The 19,941-nt window shown below is 39.2% G+C and overlaps 1 protein-coding gene across 4 annotated transcripts in view; it reads left to right on the forward strand.

The window, feature by feature from the left end:
* Positions 1-19,941, forward strand: part of SLC44A1 (solute carrier family 44 member 1) — a 196,051-nt gene that overhangs the window by 65,585 nt on the left and 110,525 nt on the right. The window lies entirely within an intron of this gene.

A 19,941-nucleotide genomic window follows, 5' to 3' on the forward strand; every position in this document is an offset into this window, starting at 1 on the left:
TTAGCTGCCAAGTTAAAATGCACCATCTTGAGGTTTTAATGAGTAAAGTCTTGATTTGAGAGCGTATTCCTATACTCTCTTTTCCCATTAGCCTTTAGGTTGTACACGAAGTTTTAACTCTGGAAATAATGTAATTATTTTTTTCTTCCTAAGATTGTACTTAATGGGAGACAGAGGGATGATAATGGATTTTGAAACATTAAAGGTATAACAAAACATTCTGTGATGCATCGTTTATAAGTACAGTACACATCAATTTCCAGTTTTGTTTTTTTAAGATTTTTTTATTTATTTGTTTGACACAGAGAGAGAGAGACAGCGAGAGAGGGAACACAAGCAGGTAGAGTGGGAGAGGGAGAAGCAGGCCTCCCGCCGAGCAGGGACCCCAATACAGGGCTCGATCCCAGGACCCTGGGATCATGACCCGAGCCGAAGGCAGATGCTTAACCAACTGAGCCACCCAGGCGCCCCTTCCTGTTTTATAAAATATAATGTTTTCTTCGTCAGACTTTAAAATTTGTTTTGAGTTCTCAAGCTTCATCTTTTGCATTTTATGAAATTCCTGACTTAATCGCCTTTTTTTTAATAAGAGCTATTTCATTTTTAATGTCTGTGAGGAAAATGTCATTAAACATACCTTAGGTATGATGTCAGTGTATTTGTCCACACTGTATATTAATGCCCCATCATACTTGATTAGACAAGCTTAATAAATAAAAACAGGTCTTCAGAATTCACCAAACTAATTTTAAAGTAATGGGTTACCCAATTCAGTTAATGAACTTTATAGGAAAAGTCTAAGCAGTGAAAGCTATTTTTAGGCTATAGTTGTTTTAAGAAGCATTTTCCAGGATATAGCAGCTGTATTTATTTTATTTTATATTTTTAAGATTTTATTTATTTATTTGACAGAGAGAGACACAGAGAAAGAGGGAACACAAGCAGGGGGAGTGGGAGAGGGAGAAGCAGGCTTCCTGCGGAGCAGGGAGCCCGATGCGGGGCTTGATCCCAGGACCCCGGGATCATGACCTGAGCTGAAGGCAGACGCTTAACGACTGAGCCACCCAAGTGCCCCATAGTGGCTATATTTATTGTTAGATAAATTTGTTTGTTAAGTCAGGGCCCTTTCTGGAAAGTATAAGATTAATTGGATAATTTCACAAACTTGAAGAAATCCAAATAGTTAATCATATCTCAGAGATATTCCCCCATTGAATGAAGGAATAATGCATTTCAAATAAATAAGATTTCAAATTATAATAATGAATATTTGTGTAGCATATCATAGTTGGCAAGCATATGATACCATGCTGTGAGGTAGGTGTAGCAGAGGTTTAGAGAGATTGAAGTGATTTTCTCCAAAGTCTGGTTGGTCAGTGGACTATCAAACACAGACCATGAGCTTTTCTCTTGATAAGCACCTGTATCCCTTGACAGAAGTGAAAATTGGACTCATAGAAAGTAATTTGGAGGATTTTCATTTATCCCTTTTTTGATTACTTTATAGAATTAACACAACTTTTAGGCCTTGTGTTATTTCTGATAAGACAGCATATTTTTCTTTAGAAATAATTTTAGACTCCTAGAAGTTGCAAAAATAGTATAGAATTCCACATCTTTTGTTGTTGTTATTATAGGTACTGTCTATGCTGTCAAATACGTTTTGACTCTTTAATGCTGGTGACATGTACCAAACATAAAATATTACCATTTAGGTAATTGATGAGATTGGAGAAAAAAAGAGCTCTCTTCCCTGAGGTCTGTTGCTCACATGAGGTCATACTCACGTTTATGGCTCCCTTTATAAACTTGCTGATGGTTCCAAGCATATTGTCACCGTAAGGTTTGTGTCGATGTCACTCTTTATGCTTAACCTTATGGAGGTTCATTTGGTCATTTCTTAATTTCAAATCCTTATATTTTCTATATACTGATATAGATATTTTCTATATATTGTATGTTCTATACACTATATATATACACACACGCTATATATATATTTATATATATTGGCCTCTTGCAAAGAGAGCCTGCTTCTTATTCCAAAAAAAAAGTGGTTACTTTTCCCTGAGTGCTTAGCATAGTTGGGAGCCATTCATGGATTGCTGTAGAGGAAATAGTTTCCCAAGTGTAGCTATACCGTAAGTATGCATGTTTGTTTGTTTGTTTTCTTATTAAAGATTTTATTTATTCATAAGAGACAGAGACAGAGAGAGAGGCAGAGGGAGAAGCAGGCTCCCCACTGAGCAGGGAGCCGGATGCGGGACTCAATCCCAGGACCCTGGGACCATGACCTGAGCCGAAGGCAGACGCTTGACTATCTGAGCCACCCAGGAGCCCTGTTTGTTTGTTTTTTTATTGAGAGGGAGAGGGTAAGAGAGAATCTTAAGCAGGCTCCACGCCCAGCATGGAACCTGACCTGGCGCTCTATCTCACAACCCTGAGATCATGACCTGAGCCAAAATCCAGACACTCAACTGACTGTACCACCCAGGGGCCCCTGTTTATTTATCTTGGATCTCTACTTCTTCTTCTCTGCATGTAAACATTTCAGTGCTGACCCATCTAAGTATTTCTATCTATAAATGGAATATATATATTTTTAATGAATAATACATTTTTGAACATACCTTTCTCAGGTAAGTCTATACTGTTTGGTTTTGAAAGAAGGCATAGCATCGTCGTGTTTGTTACCTTTACTCCATCCTCTTCTTTTTCCTGACAAATGCATTCGTTCCCTCCTTTTTCATTCATTTCCTGATACATCTTTGTCTTCATTATGAATACTAGGCTGCACCATAGCTATAGAATTTTTTTGTATCTGTTTTGTCTGTTGCTACCTCAACTTGACCTTGATCACTACTTTCTCCCATTTCTTTTTTTTTTTTTTTAAAGATTTTATTTATTTATTTGAGAGAGAGAGAATGAGAGAGAGCACATGAGAGTGGGGAGGGTCAGAGGGAGAAGCAGACTCCCCGCTGAGCAGGGAGCCCGATGCGGGACTCGATCCAGGGACTCCAGGATCATGACCTGAGCCGAAGGCAGTCGCCCAACCAACTGAGCCACCCAGGCGCCCACTTTCTCCCATTTCTTATCCCCAGTCCCTAGTACCTGATACTTAACTAGGACCTACCTCCATACATATTTGTTGAATAAGTTAATAAATGAATCCTCTAAAATCTTGAATACAACTAACTCTTTCTTGCTTTCATGAGTATTGTTTTCTCTGTCAGAAAGAAACATTTCTCCCGTTCCTCACGTGGCTAAATTCTACTCATCCTTCAGCCCTCACTATAAATGTTATTTCTCAGAAAGGTCTTTTTTGATCTCACAATTTAAATCAGGTATTTAAAAATACTTCCTCATGGGGCGCCTGGCTGGCTCAGTCAGTAGAGCATGTGACTCTTGATCTTGGGGTTGTGAGTTCGAGCCCCACGTTGGGTGTCGAGTTTACTTAAAAAATAAATAAATGAAAGTAAATAAAAATATTCTCATTGTTTCCTATCATTTGTGTAATTATATGTTTATTTTGTGATTATTTGTTAAATGTGTCTTCAAGCTCTGCGGTGAGGTCTGTTTTCAGTACTATATCCTCAGTACTTGGAATGTAGTAGACACTCAAATATTTATTGAATGGGTAAAAAAATTATCTTCTTAAAATATTTTCTAGGAAGTGAATTACCAAGTTTGAGGATAAGATTAAGATTACTAATACAGGGGCGCCTGGGTGGCTCAGTCGGTTAAGCGGCTGCCTTCTGCTCAGGTCATGATCCCGGGGTCTTGGGATCAAGACCCGCATCGGGCTCCCTGCTCCGCGGGAAGCCTGCTTCTCCCTCTCCCACTCCCCCTACTTGTATTCCCTCTCTCACTGTCTCTTTCTGTCAAATAAATAAAATCTTAAAAAAAAGAGATTACTAATACATAAGATTATTTTAAGATTATTAATAAAAATTGCTGATGAATATGGCTTTCCATAAAGTCTGTTCCATTTACATTCCCACCAATGTCTGAGATTGCTTTATCTTTGCTAGTATTACTAGTTTTTATTTTTTACTCATTTGGTTAACCAAAAAATGGTGTCTTATAGTTTTAATTTGCACGTCTTTGGTTATTCGTGAGCGTGAGCCTCTTTCCTTCGCATGTTTGTTGACCTCAGCACAACTCTTGTGCTAGCATATCTATTCTTGGTTTTCTAATCTCTAATCTTCTCCATCCTTTATACTGTGATAGGATTAAGTTCTTTCAAACACTTTTTATGGTCATTTCCCTGCTCAAGAGCCTTTCCTTCAGTGTTGATGCTTACAGTATCAAAGGTGAGCCCACTCAACACCTGCCATTTCAGGCTTCCCATGATCTAGACCCTTTGTGCCTATTCAGTCCTTTCTCACTGTTTGTCAGTATAGTAGTATTGTTCAAGATAATCATTTTGCCTGTGCGCTGTCCCCTTGCCCTCTCTGCCAGTCTGAATTCTTGAAAGATTTAAGGTGGGTCTCCTAACCTCTTCACGAAATATTTCAAAACAAACTTTATCCCGCAGTGATCTCTTATTACTTTCCTAGCTCAGATTTGTTTTTCAGTTGCCTTGGAGTTCTTCTCCAATTATACTGTGTGTTTCTTCTGCCTGTCATAATTACCATTTGCTAGATAACAATGTTACTATAAACTTGGTGGCTTAAAAGAAGACACATTTACTGTCTCACAGTTTCTGTGGGTCAGGAATACGGGTATGGCTTAGCTGGGTCTCCTGCTTCAGAGTGTCTCGCAGGACTGCGATCAAGGTGTTGGTCAGGATTGGGGCTCTGCTGGGGAGTTCCCCTTCCAAGCTCATATAGTTGGCAGCACTCTGTCTTTCAAGAGCCTTGGCTCTTTATGGCTGTAAGCCTGGGACCACTGCATATGGTGGCTTACTTCAAAGCCAGCAAGGGAAAGCATCAACAGAGTCTGCTAGCAAGATAGAAGTTAAATTTCATGTATAAAATTATAGAAGTGATGTCCTGTCACCTTTGCCATCTTCTACTTGTTAGAAGCAAGTCACAAGTCCCACCCAAAGTCAAGGGGATTGAATTACACCGAAGTGTGAATTCCAAGAGGTGGGAATAACTGGGGCATCTTTTTTTTTTAAAGATTTTATTTATTTTTTTGAGACAGAGAGAATGAGAGACAGAGAGCATGAGAGGGAGGAGGGTCAGAGGGAGAAGCAGACTCCCTGCCGAGCAGGGAGCCCGATGCGGGACTCGATCCCGGGACTCCAGGATCATGACCTGAGCCGAAGGCAGTCGCTTAACCAACTGAGCCACCCAGGCGCCCTAACTGGGGCATCTTAAAGTCTTCTGCCACCCTGTCCAACTGTGTCTCCCTGGAGTGCTGTGTTTTTGTATAGCTCCCAGATTTGAATACCCAAGAGTTACTTCATAGGGGCTGATTCAGTTGCAGTAATAGAGGAAGGAAAAAAGCCAGAAGAGGAATGGGAAGGGGGAATGCCTTTGACCTGTTCTAATCGGAAGGGACACCTGGGTGGCTCAGTCAGTTAAGTGTCTGCCTTCAGCTCACTCAGGTCATGATCCCAGAGTCCTGGGATCGAGTCCTGGAATCGAGCCCTGCATTGGGCTCCCTGCTCAGCAGGGAACCTGCTTCTCCCTCTCCTTCTGCCCCTCCCCCTGCTTGTGCATTCTCTCTCTCTCTCTCTCAAATAAATAAATAAAATCTTTAAAAAAAAAAGTTTAAGATGCCAAGATGACTGTAGAATTCTATTAGTGGTAAAGAAAAGGCAATGTTTTATTGCCTTATCATTTTTTTTAAGATTTATTTATTTGGCAGAGAGAGAAGGGGAGGAGCAAAGGGAGGGAAAGAGAAGGAATCTTAAGCAGACTCCATGCCCAGCATGGAGCCTGAAGAGGGACTCAATTCAGGACCCTGCTTAACTGACTGAGCCACCTAGGTGCCCCTGTTGCCTTATCACCCTAATTGTAATGTGTTCTTTTTCCCCAAGTAATATTTTTGACCTGATAATATATTTACTGCAGTAATAAGGATGTAAAGGAAAATGGTAGATAATATTTTATGAGATACAGGAAGGCCCCAACTTCAAATGGATTATGTTCCCAAACCTCATTTTAAGTTGGTTGTTTGAGATATGTACAAATCTTCTGCATAGAAACAGTGCTATAAATAAGGTTCTGAGGCTGGGTTAACTCAGAAAGCTCATTTATCTTAGAATCATAGACTGTCAGTGGTGAAAGGGATCTTTAAGATTATCTAGTGTGTAACCACCTTAAAGCATCCCGTCAAATATTGGTAAGCCTTATGTGTAACCTCCATAAAGCACCCCATCAAATGCTGGTGAGTGCATTTGAGAAGGCTCAGAGAAGAAAATGCCTTGTTTTGTAGTTGAGCTGTTATTATGTAGCAGAGATGCTAGAGAACAAGGGTAAGGCTTACAGTCTTTGCGGGGGGGGTTGTGGGGAACGGGGTAGTAATAATATGTTTGAACTCTGATCGACAATTCCAAAATTCTACATTGCCTACCATTTTCAAAACCTACCATTCTTCCACATTCTACATTGCCTACCATTTTCAAAACCATAAAGCTAGCTTTACAGTGTATGTGTCAATTTTTAGAGAATTATTATTATTATAGAAATTCTTCCCAAAGGGGAAGCCTCCTCTCCTCCATATCAATTTGGATAGAACAGGGCTGCTTCTAGTTCTAAGATACCTGCATTCGTGGATATGGGGACTATACTGGGGCAAAGCATCTAGCTCTGTTGGCCCCTGGGGAGACAGTTGGAGGAGAAGGGAGGTATTGTGTTTCCACCATGGATGTTACCTTGTCCTGGCTGCCTGGGGTGGGAGAGGCTATGGCAAGATGACAGTGACTCTTAGTATGCATAGGTTACTATAAAGCCAGGTGAGGGTATGTAGAGAACTGCTGTTAATCTTTTTTATATAGGTATTATATCATTATTAGAAATTTTTTCTCCATTCTGCAAACAATCCTAACACAGAGCTTAGTGACCCTTTCTTTGTTGACTCTTAAATTTTCTCAGATAAGTGAGATAGGTCTCACTTATCAGTATCGATTTTTTGCATAGAGCTTCCAAAGATATATTTTTTGCACAAATCTAACTTTATTCTTTATCTTTTTATCTTTCCTCTAAGGAAGCCATTTAAAGCCCCAATCATTGATAAAGGCTCTTTGACCGTAAAATGCCTCTCAGATTTCAGATAATCAGTATTAACAGGATGTACAGGAAGTAGAGGTCTGAGGAGGTTGATGACATACATTTGTAAGTAAAATCTATAGGGGGCATTTTATTTGAGACCTGTTTCAATTACCTTTGTAACCTGTGGTAGGGTATCTAGTGTGAGTTTAACTTCTTTTTTTTTAACTGTCTCATTACCCAGAAATGCACAGTGTAGAATGTTCATGGTAGAAGGGCTCTGGAGATCACTGAGCCCCTTCATTTTGCAGGTGAAGAGCCTGGGGTCTAGGAAACTTCAGTGGCTTGATGAAACAGTATCAGGACTAGCACCCACCCTTGGACGCTCAGTCTAGCGCTCTTTGCATTATATACTGCCCCGTCCCCGGTAAGCTACACAATGATTCCAACTGCCCACCCTTTTTACTTTTGGGGCCTCTCCCTCTGAACATTTAAAAATGAAAAACTTTTGGTAGAACATGCAGAGAAGGAAGGGCAGGTTATATAAATTAATAAAGTTAAAACTAAAGAAACTTTGAAACTTATATGATCCATGAAGCCTTCAAATAATCTGATGGCAGTCTTGTCTGTTTTTCTCTCTGTCAGATAAAGAACACGCATTTTTTTTTTAAGATTTTATTTATTTATTTGACATAGAGAGAGAGAGCACAAGTAGGCAGAGTGGCAGGCAGAGGGAGAGGGAGAAGCAGGCTCCCCGCTGAGCAGGGAACCCGATGTGGGGCTCAATCCCAGGACCTTGGGATCATGACCTGAGCTGAAGGCAGACACTTAACTGACTGAGCCACCCAGGCACCCCAAGAACACGCACTTTAATGATGAAATGTGTTGTTTTTATTTCACATTTGGGCATTTTTACCATTTGTGTTTTAAATACTTATTGAAAAACATGTAGCTTAAACTGATAATGTTACTTTTTTTCCCCGATAATGTTACTTTTTATTAAGTTAGTTGATTACTTAATAGACAGTAGCCTTATTTTAAAGAAACTCTATTTTTATGATCTCTGCATGGATACAGAATAGGACTTTAGTGGCCACCAGTTACCTCCCTAAAGCTCAGGTGTCTATAGGTTTAATGTCTGGTTCAGCCTACCCCATGAGGGCTAATTAGCTTATTAACTCTTATAAAGGCTTATTTGGGAGTTGGTACTGATACGGTACCAATTTGGAGACTGTGTTTACTCTTTACTCCTAAAAAGATTTTTTTTTTGAAGTTTTGTTTATTTTTAGAGAGAGAGAGAAACAGCATGAGAGAGGAGAGGGTCAGAGGGAGAAGCAGGCTCCCTGCTCAGCCGGGAGCCCGATGTGGGACTCGATCCCAGGACTCCAGGATCATGACCTGAGCCGAAGGCAGTCGCTTAACCAACTGAGCCACCCAGGTGCCCTAAACTACTAAAAAGATTGCCAAGGTTCCTGGGCCTACACCATGCTGAATACCCATCTATTTTAGGAAGAACATTTTTCTTTAATTAATTAATATGTAAAACATGCCTTTTTTGGAAGACCTTTAAAGAAGTTATCAAGTCTTGTTGACTGTGCATACCTGTCCCTGTTTGGAAAAGAAAAGGAACTAGAAATTTCTAGTACAGATAAAATTTGCTAAACTCCTTGGTTCAAGGATCCTTTTATCAGCCAAGTATAGTTGGTTCTTCATGTTTATGCAACTAGGACTTTCTCTTTCTCCTGATGACTGAAATTACTGTTTACTGAATGACTATCCTTCGCCATTCCTGAAAATTCTGTTAATTATTTTGTTTAGTCCTCAGCAAATATTAAAGTTTGTGTGCTAGAGATCTCCATTAGGAATAAATAAAATAGGAAACCCCCTAAATAGCTGAAAAAGAGGTTTGGTAAATTCATTTATTCATGCATTGTATTTCTTGTCATCTTTGGGTTAGACATTGGATCTTATAGTCTAGAGCAAAAGAGGCACACTCTTTTACCTCATGGAAATTATAATCTAGTGGAGAAAACAGAACTTAATAAAATCATCATACAATCACAGTATTACTATGTTGTCGAAAGTGCTATGAAGCGAGAGGCATAAAGGCACGAGATGGGTTGTAATAGGAGGACCTGGCCCAGACTGAGGTACTATGGAGCGAAAAAATTATGGTGTGGAATCATGTCCATTGACATTGAATAGCCACATAATGTTATTAAGGGAAAAATAAGGTATAGAACAGCATATGTAATATGATTTTTATATGTAAAAAATATACATGTACATAGAAAGGTACAGAATGACATGAAGATGTTAACATGTGGTTAACTGTTATATTGTGGATGGTTTTAATTTTATACTTGTAAGTTTTCTTCAATATATATTATTAGCTTAATGAAAAAAATTGAAAAAAAAAAAAGGCATTCACAATCCCTGATCTTGAAGAGCTTGCATTTTAGCGAGGAAGACAGAATACACAGATAAACCAAGACAGGGCAATGTGGGACAGGTGATGACTCCGGTTTCCTAGGTTCCTAATAACAGGCTGATGGGGACAGAAAAATAAGGCAATTTGATGGTGGCCCTGGAACCACCACTATATTAGTTGCTACTGCAGCTGTAACAAATTGCCACAAACTAAGTGGCTTGAAACAACAAAGTTCTCTGTAAGTCAGAAGTCTGCATGGCAAGGCTCAGCTGATTCCCTGTTCCAGGTTTCACAAGGCTGAAATCCAAGTGTCAGCAGGGCTTTGCTCCTCACTGGAGGCTCTGTGGGATGAATCTTCTTCCAAGCTCATTCGTGCTGTTGCCAGAATTTGGTTCCATGTGGTTGTCAGACTGGGATCCCATTTCCTTGCTGGTTGTCAACGAGGGGTCATTCTCAGCTTCTAGAGGCAGCCTGTATATCCTATAGCCTATATTCTGTGGCTCATGGTCCATTTCCGTTAGCAACAGTGGGCTAGATCCTTCTCATGCTTCAGCCTCTCTGACCTCCCCTTCTTCAGGGTAGCATCTTGGTTCTAGATTGTCCATTTGGAACCCCCAGCCAATGACTGGGGGTTCAGAGACAGAGTCATTTTAAGTAGGGTTTTAAAGCCTTAGGTTGGAGGTTCAGAGCAGGACTTGCATTACAGCAAGTGGAAAATCAGATAAAGTAGGCTTCTGGAAGGAGGGCACACAGAATAGTGATTGGGGGGGTTGGACACTGGTGGTGAATGGATGGTCATGTGGGTTCTTGGGCCACATGGCAACTCAAGAGCCCATCTCTCCTGAGGATGGAATTTCAATTAGAATGCCAAGCTTGGTTCTCATTGGCTGAAGAACATTGTGGGCTGAGTCTACAGGTTGGAGTTTTGTAGGACATGCCAAAGCTGGCTGAAAACTGGCACCCACAGTGAAGAGCTCCTAACTCTATCTTGTGGAGTTACAGAGGCTTAGGAGAGGAGAGGCAGTGCATTTTATCCACTGTGCTAATGCTTGGGTTTTAGAAAATGTTCAGGGTATTCTTCAGAGCAGCCCAATAGATCACCTGCTCATTCCTACAGTTAGAGATAAGTTTGAACAAATGGAGATACTTTAAGCCTTTGACGAGTTTGGCTTTGCTTTGAGGGAAAGCACTGTCCTCTTGGCCTCCTGTCAAATAGTCTCTGATTCTAACATTAATACCACCTCTCCTAGTTTGGCTCAACGCAAAGAAGAGCAGCCTAGGTAGATACTACACGTAAACTTGCATTTGTGGACTCATTTTGTCACAAGCTGATAAGCATTTGAAAACAGTAACAGTTCTAAATGGAAACTTACTGCATTATATATGCAGTTTTTCCTAAACTTTATTTTTCTCTCATGGAAAATGTTAGAAGTTATAAAAATGATAGGTAAATTTCCTGAAGGCAAATTTATGGAGGCATCTTTGGAAAATTTTTTTTTGCCATATTTTGTGACCACACTACTCTTTAGCCTGGATTTTAAAACTTTTTACAAAGGTAGCATCTGTATTACTAGTGTAATTCTACTTCTAGGATAATACTTGCTATTAATAATACTGCTAGCAATTTGAAAAAAGAGATTCAATTACATACCATAGAAAATGCAGGAGTTGAAAGTTGAAATGTTTTGCAGACTCTAAAAAGGGAAGTAAAAAGCCACTTAGAATGAGATCACATGCATGCAAAGGGGCAAGTATGGGGTGATTGGTTTTTCTCTTGGTTACCTGCTTCGGTGTGTATCCTGCCCTAGCTAAGTTAAACAACTGATAATATATGCTCAATCCAGACTTTCACTACTTCGGTTGGTTCCAGGTTAACCAGGCAACTGTAAAGATTCTAAAAAGCTCTTGTCATTGTATGTAAGCCCACAGATATGACCTTTGTAATATACTTTAGATAAGTATTAACCACTTCAGCTATGAATTTTAAAGTCATTAGTTTGCCATCTATTTATTTATCTGGACATGAGGGCAACTGAGAAGCTGGAGGGTCCACAGTCCATACATGACCACCCTTACTTCTGACACCAATTGCAAGTTGAGGGGCCCACAAGACCCTTCTTAGGAAGCCTCATAGAACTCCCTGAAATACATTATACTCACAGGGAAGAACTACAGATTAAAATCAGCCAATGAAAGAAGTACACAGGGCAGAGTGTTGATTGTTTTCTCCCTGTGGAGTCAGGGCATTTACTTACCTGGCATTGATATGTAACAATACACATGGCACATTGCCAACTGATAAGCTCACCCAAGTCTCAATATTCAGAATTTTTATTGGTGCTTCATTATGCAGGCATGATTCATTGTGCATGAGGCTGATTCAGTCTCTAGCCCCTCTTGTCAAGCAAACACATATGATCCCAAACTCCTAGTCTGCATGACATTGCTGGTCTTTCTAAGCGTGGTCAACCCTTTGGGCACCTGGCTGGCTCAGTCAGTGGAGTTTGCAACTCTTGATCTCGGGGTTATAAATTCGAACTCCATGTTGGGTGTAGAGGTAACTTAAAAATAAAATCTTAAAAAAAAAAAGAGTGGTTAACCCCTGCCCTAAATGCTATCTGGTGTGGCCTGCCCACATCCTAAATCACATTGTTGTTGGACTGTCTGCTATGACCCAAGGCCCCTGGCAAATAAAGACACTCCTTTGCCCAGGGCAAAGTTGAAACCTCTTTCTGAGTAGGTTAAATTCTTTACTACACACTTTAAGTGTGTGGGACTTAATTAGGGACTCTTTAGGTTGGATTTTGTAAAGTACATTTTTCAAGATGAAATTTGAAATATTTTTATAGTTTTATTAAGGTACAATTTACATATAATAGTTTACTGTAACTGGTCACTGTATATAGTCATACACCCTCTATCACAATCCACACTTCTGTTGCCCCCTGAAAATTACCTCATACCCCTTTGCAGCCAGTTCTCCCATCCCTGTTCCCAAGCAACCACTGATCTGCTTTCTGACAGTAGAGTTTTGCCTTTTCTAGAATTTCATCTGCACGAAATCATATAGTATATTGTATTTTGTGTCTGGCATGTTTAACATAGCATAATAATGTTATTGAGATTCATCCATGTTGTTAAACAATAGTGTGTTCCTTTTTAATCACTAAGTAGTATTCCATTGTGTGGATATACTACATTTTGCTTGTCTGTTCACTAGTTTTTGGATATTTGGGTTATTAACTTATTTAAAATAATTTTGTTCTATTGTGAATAACATTGCTTTGGAAATCTATGCATGTGATGCTGTATGGATATGTATTTCATTACTCTTGGGTAAATACCTAGGTTTGGAATTGCTGAGTCATATGGTGAGGTTATGTTTAACTTTACAAGAAGTTGCGGGATTGTTTTCTGGAGGGGTTGCACCATTTTGCATTCCCACCGTAGCTGGCGCATAGGGATACAAGAACACTTGGTTCCGGGGGTTCCAAACAGACCAGGTTTGGCCGGTCACATGTGCATGTGATGGTATTTCCTTCTGGTTTTAATTCGCATGTTTTAGTGACCAGTGATGGTGAGCATCTTTTTAAAGTATTGGTTGACCATCCATATGCCTTCTTTTGTAAAGTATTTGTTCAAATCTTTTGCACATTTTTTGACGGTTTGTTTTAAAAAGTTTTAAGAGTTCTTTATATATTCTGTTTATAAGACCTTTGTCAGGTATATGTTTTGCAAATATTTCTCTAATTTGTGGTTTGCCTTTTTATTTTCCTAATGGTATCTTTTGACAGACAAGTTTTTAATTTCAATGAAGTCTAACTTATCCGTTAGATACATTTAGAACACACACACACATACACAAATGTTTCTTTTTAATGGCTCATGTCTTTTGTATTCTATCTGAGAAATCATTGATGTAACCGAAGTCATACAGATTTGTTTCTATATTTTTGTAGCCAGGGCACAGGGGTGCAAGAGCACCTGGCTCTGGGGGTCCCAAACAGACCAGGTTCAGCCCCTTGCCCCTGACAAAATCCAAAGGCAGAGAGACACATGGTGGGGAAACAAGAAAGGAATTTATTTCCATGAGGCCAACACAGGGAAGGTAGCGGACTAATGTCTCAAAGACTGTCTTCAAAGTGCTGAAAATACTTTTGGGTTTATATAAGGAGAATGTGGGACAAAGGTGGGTGGGTACATGCAGGTGGGCAGTAAAGGTCAGGTCATCATTGTCTTGGCGTCAGTCCCAGGGGGGTCTTGCTGGCTCAGGGCAGTCCTTATTGCTCGAGGGGGTGGTTTTGGTTCCCTTCAGGGGATGCTTTGCCTGCAGGGTCTTTTGCCTGAGTTAAGAGATAAGCTAGAAAGAAGAACTTAATAGGTTAGAAAGTACAGACTGAGGTCAAAATGGAGGTAGTTGACGTCCTCTTTCATTTTCCTCTAGAAGTATTGTATTTAGCTCTTATGTTTATGCCTATGATCCATTTTGATTTAATGTTTGCATATGGTGTAAAGAGGTCAAGGTTTGTCTTCTTTTTCCTCCATACAAAAATCCAGTTATTTCAGCTTCATTTATTGAAAAGACTGCTTTCCCTGTTGAATAACCTTGGCACCTTTGTAAAAAACAGACTTTTAAATCTGAGGGCATGAAAGGAAGCTGATGGAGTTTCTGGTAGTGGCAGATACCAGTTTTATGGAAAAAAATTAAAGTAAGGATATCACCTCTTTTATAACACTATTTTAAGTAACTAGTTGCAACAAATTATATAAAAGAGATAAATGGAATGCGTGTAGGTCAGTAGAGATAAAAATACTATCCACCAACGACAAGGGACTGTAACCTGAATGTTTAGGAGATTCAACAAAAACATATCTTGAAATGAGATGCTTAAATCATGGGATATAAAACATACACCTAACTCAGTTCAGTCATTTATTTTATCACTAGACAAAAATATAATGAAAAACATAATACTTGTTTTATGAGAAAACAGAACTAACAAGATATAGAGCCAAATACAGAGAATTATAGTACTTAAATAGAATGAAAAGAAAGCAAATAATAAGAGAATATAATCATCTCCTGGCTGAGAAGTCTTAATATAATAAAGATGACAATACTAACAAAGTTAATTTATAGATTTAATACCAGTTAAGATCCTGATAGGATGGTGAATTGGACTTGATTGATAGTATAAATCACAGAATAAAGGAGCAGGAAAGAACTTCAGGGGAGAACATTTTAAAAATTATTCTTGTTCTCAAGATAATTTGAGAGGATTAGAATTAGGAGCATATATTGTAAGTCAGTTAAATGGGGATAAAAGAGCAGAGAGCCATACAATGCAAGTAGAGAAGAGATTAGACCAGAAATCTAGGTAGTTACTGAAATTGAGCACCAAATTAACTGTGGACTTTATGGCTTTGAAGGTAGAAAGGGAAACTTGTGCGTTTTGCAAACCAGAGTTTGCATATTTAAAGGCCTCTAGGCAGGCACTATACATCACTTAAGTGGACTGGGAGTAAGATAATAGGGAACGTTGGACACTTTGAACTTGATACGTGTGTGCCCAATAAAAGGAAAATTTCTACTTGGTCCTAGCTGATTTTTGGCATGTGGGTGGATGGCCCAGTGGTGCTCCTTTTTCAAAAGAAGCCAGAAATCTATTGATGGAAGGAGAGTAGGGGAACACCTGTGACCTACTGCTTGCGTCATTTCAGGCTGTTATAACAAAATATCACAGACTGAGAGGCTTATAAACAACAGAAATTTAATTCTCTTAGTTTTGGAGACTAGAAATCTAAGGTCAAGACCAAGATGATCACATTCTCATGAGGGCCCTCCTTCTGGTTCATTGCTAACACTTTCTCCCTGTGTCCTCACATGGTAGGAGGGGATAGGGATCTCTTTGGAACCTCGTTTATAAAGGGCACTAGCCCACTCATGAGGGCTCCATCCTCATGACCTCATCACCTCTCAGAGGCTCCTAATACAACCACCTTTGGAAGTTAGGATTGAACATATGAAATTTGGGGGCACACATTCTGACCATAGCACCTATTGATCTTCTGATTCTTAAATATGAGCAATTAGTGTATTGTTCAAACAAAACAGGTAGGGGGGGAGAGATTACTCATTGTCCAATTAGTGATTGTATAGTTTAGAGCGAAACAAAAAGGAATTTTGCCATTTAAAACCAACACTACTCCCAAGTATATTAACGAGACTACCTGAATGCAGGTTAATAACAGTGATGGAAACAAAATAGAAATATCAGAAATAAACTGATAGTGGCATATGAGAAATCAAGTAAAATAAAAACTAATAGCAATCGGTATTTAACAAAAGACATTGTTGAATGATGATATGAAGGAAACTACCCCTAGAGCTATTTTAATCTCACACCATGCAAAATAAATTTTAGATGAGTTATATATTTTATTTTATTTTATTTTTTAAAGATTATATTTTTGCAAGAAAGAGAGAGAGAGCATGGGGGGTGGGGGGAAGGGACAGAGGGAGAAGCAGACTCAGCAGGGAGCCAGATGTGGGACTCGATCCCAGGACCCTGGGATCATGACTTGAGCCGAAGGCAGATGCTTAATTGACTGAGCCACCCACCCCAGCACACATGAGTTAAATATTTTAAAACAAATATTATACTTTTGTTATGGAGAAGAAATCATTTATATGTTATTGAAGCATTAAAGGAGTAAGTAGTGGGCATGTTTGACTGTCAAAAAATTTGATTCTCTGATACAAAGATAAAAGCAGTACCTTGAGAACAGTATTTATAGTTTTTCTATGATGGTAAGATTTTTCATGTAATTGGGGATATATCCATAAGAGTAGATTCAGTAGACAGATAACCAGTGATGGTTTACATTTTCACCAAGGATGATTTACACTGGAGAAAATAACATTAATATGTGTGACCTAAAGATCTTCATTTGTAAAATGAAGATAATAATAGTACCTACTTCCTAGGGGATTTTGGAGGAACAAATATGATAAATGATATATGCTCCTTAGCACATTGCCTGGAACCATAGATGTTAACTGTTATTTATTATAATCATTTTCATTATTATTATTTTCCAAAACAAGTTTCAAAGTTACTTATCAAAGCTTCTTCCCTTTTTAACCCAGATGGGGAAAACAGCTCATTTAGCCAAGTTTACATTTGTGGAGTTCACAAAGCACTTTCACGTATTCTGTTTCATTGATTCTCACGCTAGCCCTGGGAACTCTGAATTTTCCTCTCAGTGGGGGCTTTCAGGATTCACTCTTCCGTAGTCACAGCTTGGTTTTTGGTCATCACCCTTTATCGCTCCACCTATAAAATCAATTGAAACTAATTCAAGAACTCCCCACTCTGACCACAGCCTTCTCTCTTTCCGGCTTGTGTGTTCTTCTTTGCCTCCGGGAGCCATTCTTTGACCTTTGGTTCTTTGACTCCTGTACTTTCTCCTAATTGCTTTTCTTTCTTTACTTTCATCCTTATTTTCTCTTATAATTTTTTCATACTCTTGTGATAATATCTAGTGCTTGCCTCTTACTGTGTCCTTCTCAAAAGACTAAAAAGAAGTCTGTGACGGGCAGAGGATCTGAATGGACATTTCTCAAAAAAAGAGGGGTGAATGGCCAGAAAACCCATGAAAAGATGTTCAACATCATTAGTCATCAAGGAAATGCAAATCAAAACCACAATGAGTTACTACTTCACATCCACTAGAATGGGTATGGTAAAAAAAAGACGTGTTTGCAAGTGTTGGCAAGGATGTGGAAAAATTGGATCCCTCATACATTGCTGGTCTGAACATTAAATGGAGCACCTGCTATGGAAAAATCTGGCAGGTCCTCAAAATATTAAATACAGTTACCATTTGACCCAGCAATTCCACTCCTTGTTATCTACCCAAGAGAAATAAAACCATATATCCATAAAAACATACATCCATATGAAGGCTTGTATACAAATGTTCATAGCAGCATTATTCCTAATAGCCCAAAAGGGAAAACAACATAAATGTGCACCAACTGATGAATGGATAAACAAAATGTGTTCTAGCCATACAGCATAGTATTGTTCAGCCATAAAGAGGAATGACATGGACATAACTTCAAAACATCCTGCTAAGTAGAAGAAGCCAGTCACAAAAGACTGTATATTCTGTGAAACCATTTATATGAACTGTCCGGAATAGACAAATCTTTAGAGATAGAGAGTATATTCATGGTTGCCTAAGGCTAGGGGTTAGAAAGTGGGGGAATGGGGAATGACTGTTAATGGTATGAGATTTCTTTTTGGGGCAATGAAATGTTCTAAAATTAGATTGTGGTGATGGGTAAACAACTGTGAAATATACTTAAAAATATTCAGTTGAACTAAATTGTACAAAACTTTGAACTGTACAGTTTACAGGAAATTTTATGGCATGTAAGTTACATCTCAATAAAGCTATTAAACTAAAAATAAAAATCTCTGGTCATTTACTCTTAGCACATACTATTTCTCAGCCTGAATGCTGGAACAAGTTGATTTTGAGAATGCTTCCTGTGACTGTGGTATTACTGGTGAACTTGGGGCTAGGGGTGTTATTCCAGTTGACTAGAGTAAATAGAGAACTTTTCTTTCTTAAAGCTCTTGTGAATTATTTTTAAAAGGTATGTTAGGGACACCTGGCTGGCTCAGTCGGTGGAGTGTGTGACTCTTGATCTCGGGGTTGTGAGTTCAGGCCCCATGTTGGGTGTAGAGATTACTTAAAAATAAAATCTTTTTTAAAAAGGTGTTTTAATTTGCTTTTTTGTCTCAGTTTAGTATGAGGAACACAATTTGCTGCCGAGCTCTTGGTTACCATTCTGGCGATTATTTCTCCCTTTATAGTATATGCATAAGGAGAAGACAGACACTTAGCTAAATAGTAGAATCATTTTTTCCCCATGACTTTTCAGTTCCATGCCTTTGTTTTGGCTCTTTGCTCATTTTACTTGACTTTTAATCTCTTTGGGGGGGCTTTGACAATCCGATCAAAACTATAAGTAAGAAATCTCTCTTCAGAAAACTGCATGTGAATTTGTGTATCAAATTTTGCTTACTATTTCAAGAGGGTCACAGATTTCACCAAGGATCAGAATCTGAACTCTGCACACTCACTTTGGTGATCTCATACACTCATGGGGGTGAGGTTATCATTTATATGCTGGTAATTCCACAGTCTCTATCTCTTGTCCAGATTTCTCTGCCAGAACATTCCAGCCAACTGTCCAGGTCCACTTGGACACTCCAGAGACACTCCAGACTCACACTGTCTACAGTTAGAACATGATCTTATCTCCAAACTCTACTCCTCCTCTTGAGATGTGTGTCTTATTGAACAGGAGTCCAAACCAGAACGCCCTGGCTACCCTAGTCTAAACCAGATCATTCTTAATTTCTGCCTTTCTTAATTTTTTCTGTAAATAAGTATCACACTTAATTTCTTCCTTCCCTCCACATATAATCAGTCATCAGGTTTTCTTAATTGTGTCTCAATGTTTCTGAAATCTCATTTTTGTTCCCTTTCCCACCCTAGTCGAAGTCATCCTCTAGGTAGAGATTCAGTCTCCTTACTTTCTCTCTTGCTTGCCTTTAATTCATTCCCCACATTATAGCTGGTGAACCCTCAATGGCTCCCCAGTGTCTTTAGGATGAACTCCAAAGTTTCTGACCTCTTTGATACCACCTATGAGGCTTTTGTGATCCAGCTCCAGCTTGCCTGTCCGGCTATCTGGTTCTTTATCACAGTCCATTTCAACCACCCTGGCGTTTTCCATTTTCTCTGTTACACCATGCTGTGTCTCACTTTTATGTCTTTTCATGTGCTCCTCTTTCCCTGTTTCTGCCTCCTTTCCTCCACACCTTGCAAACTCTTACTCATTCTTTAGGTCCTGGCTCTAGATTTCCCTTCTTCTGGACACCTGTCCATTCACAGGGCCCTTTGGAGGCATTCTCTTATCTTTTCTCTACAATAGCATTTATATGCTTTTGTAATTACCTCCCTACTCTCTCTGGACTACCAGAGGGGAAGGAAGACACTTTTTGTGTTGGTCTCACTTATCATGGGAAGGGAGACACTTGGTGTCTCCTGGGAAGGGAGACACTTTTTGTGTTGGTCTCACTTATCATGGCATCGTGACTGCATATTTAGCCCTGCACCTGGCAGGGGTGTTTGATAAGTTTTTGTTGAATGAATGAGACTGTTTCCTTCTACCTAAAATACCTTCTTCCTTACCTTCCCTCTACCCTCTGCTCCACTTGGCAAAATCTTACACAGTTACCATCCGTGTGTTAACTCAACAAATAAGTT

This window comes from Leptonychotes weddellii, chromosome 14 (assembly GCF_054177405.1).
Source record: "Leptonychotes weddellii isolate Sample4059 chromosome 14, ASM5417740v2, whole genome shotgun sequence".
Taxonomy (NCBI): domain Eukaryota; kingdom Metazoa; phylum Chordata; class Mammalia; order Carnivora; family Phocidae; genus Leptonychotes; species Leptonychotes weddellii.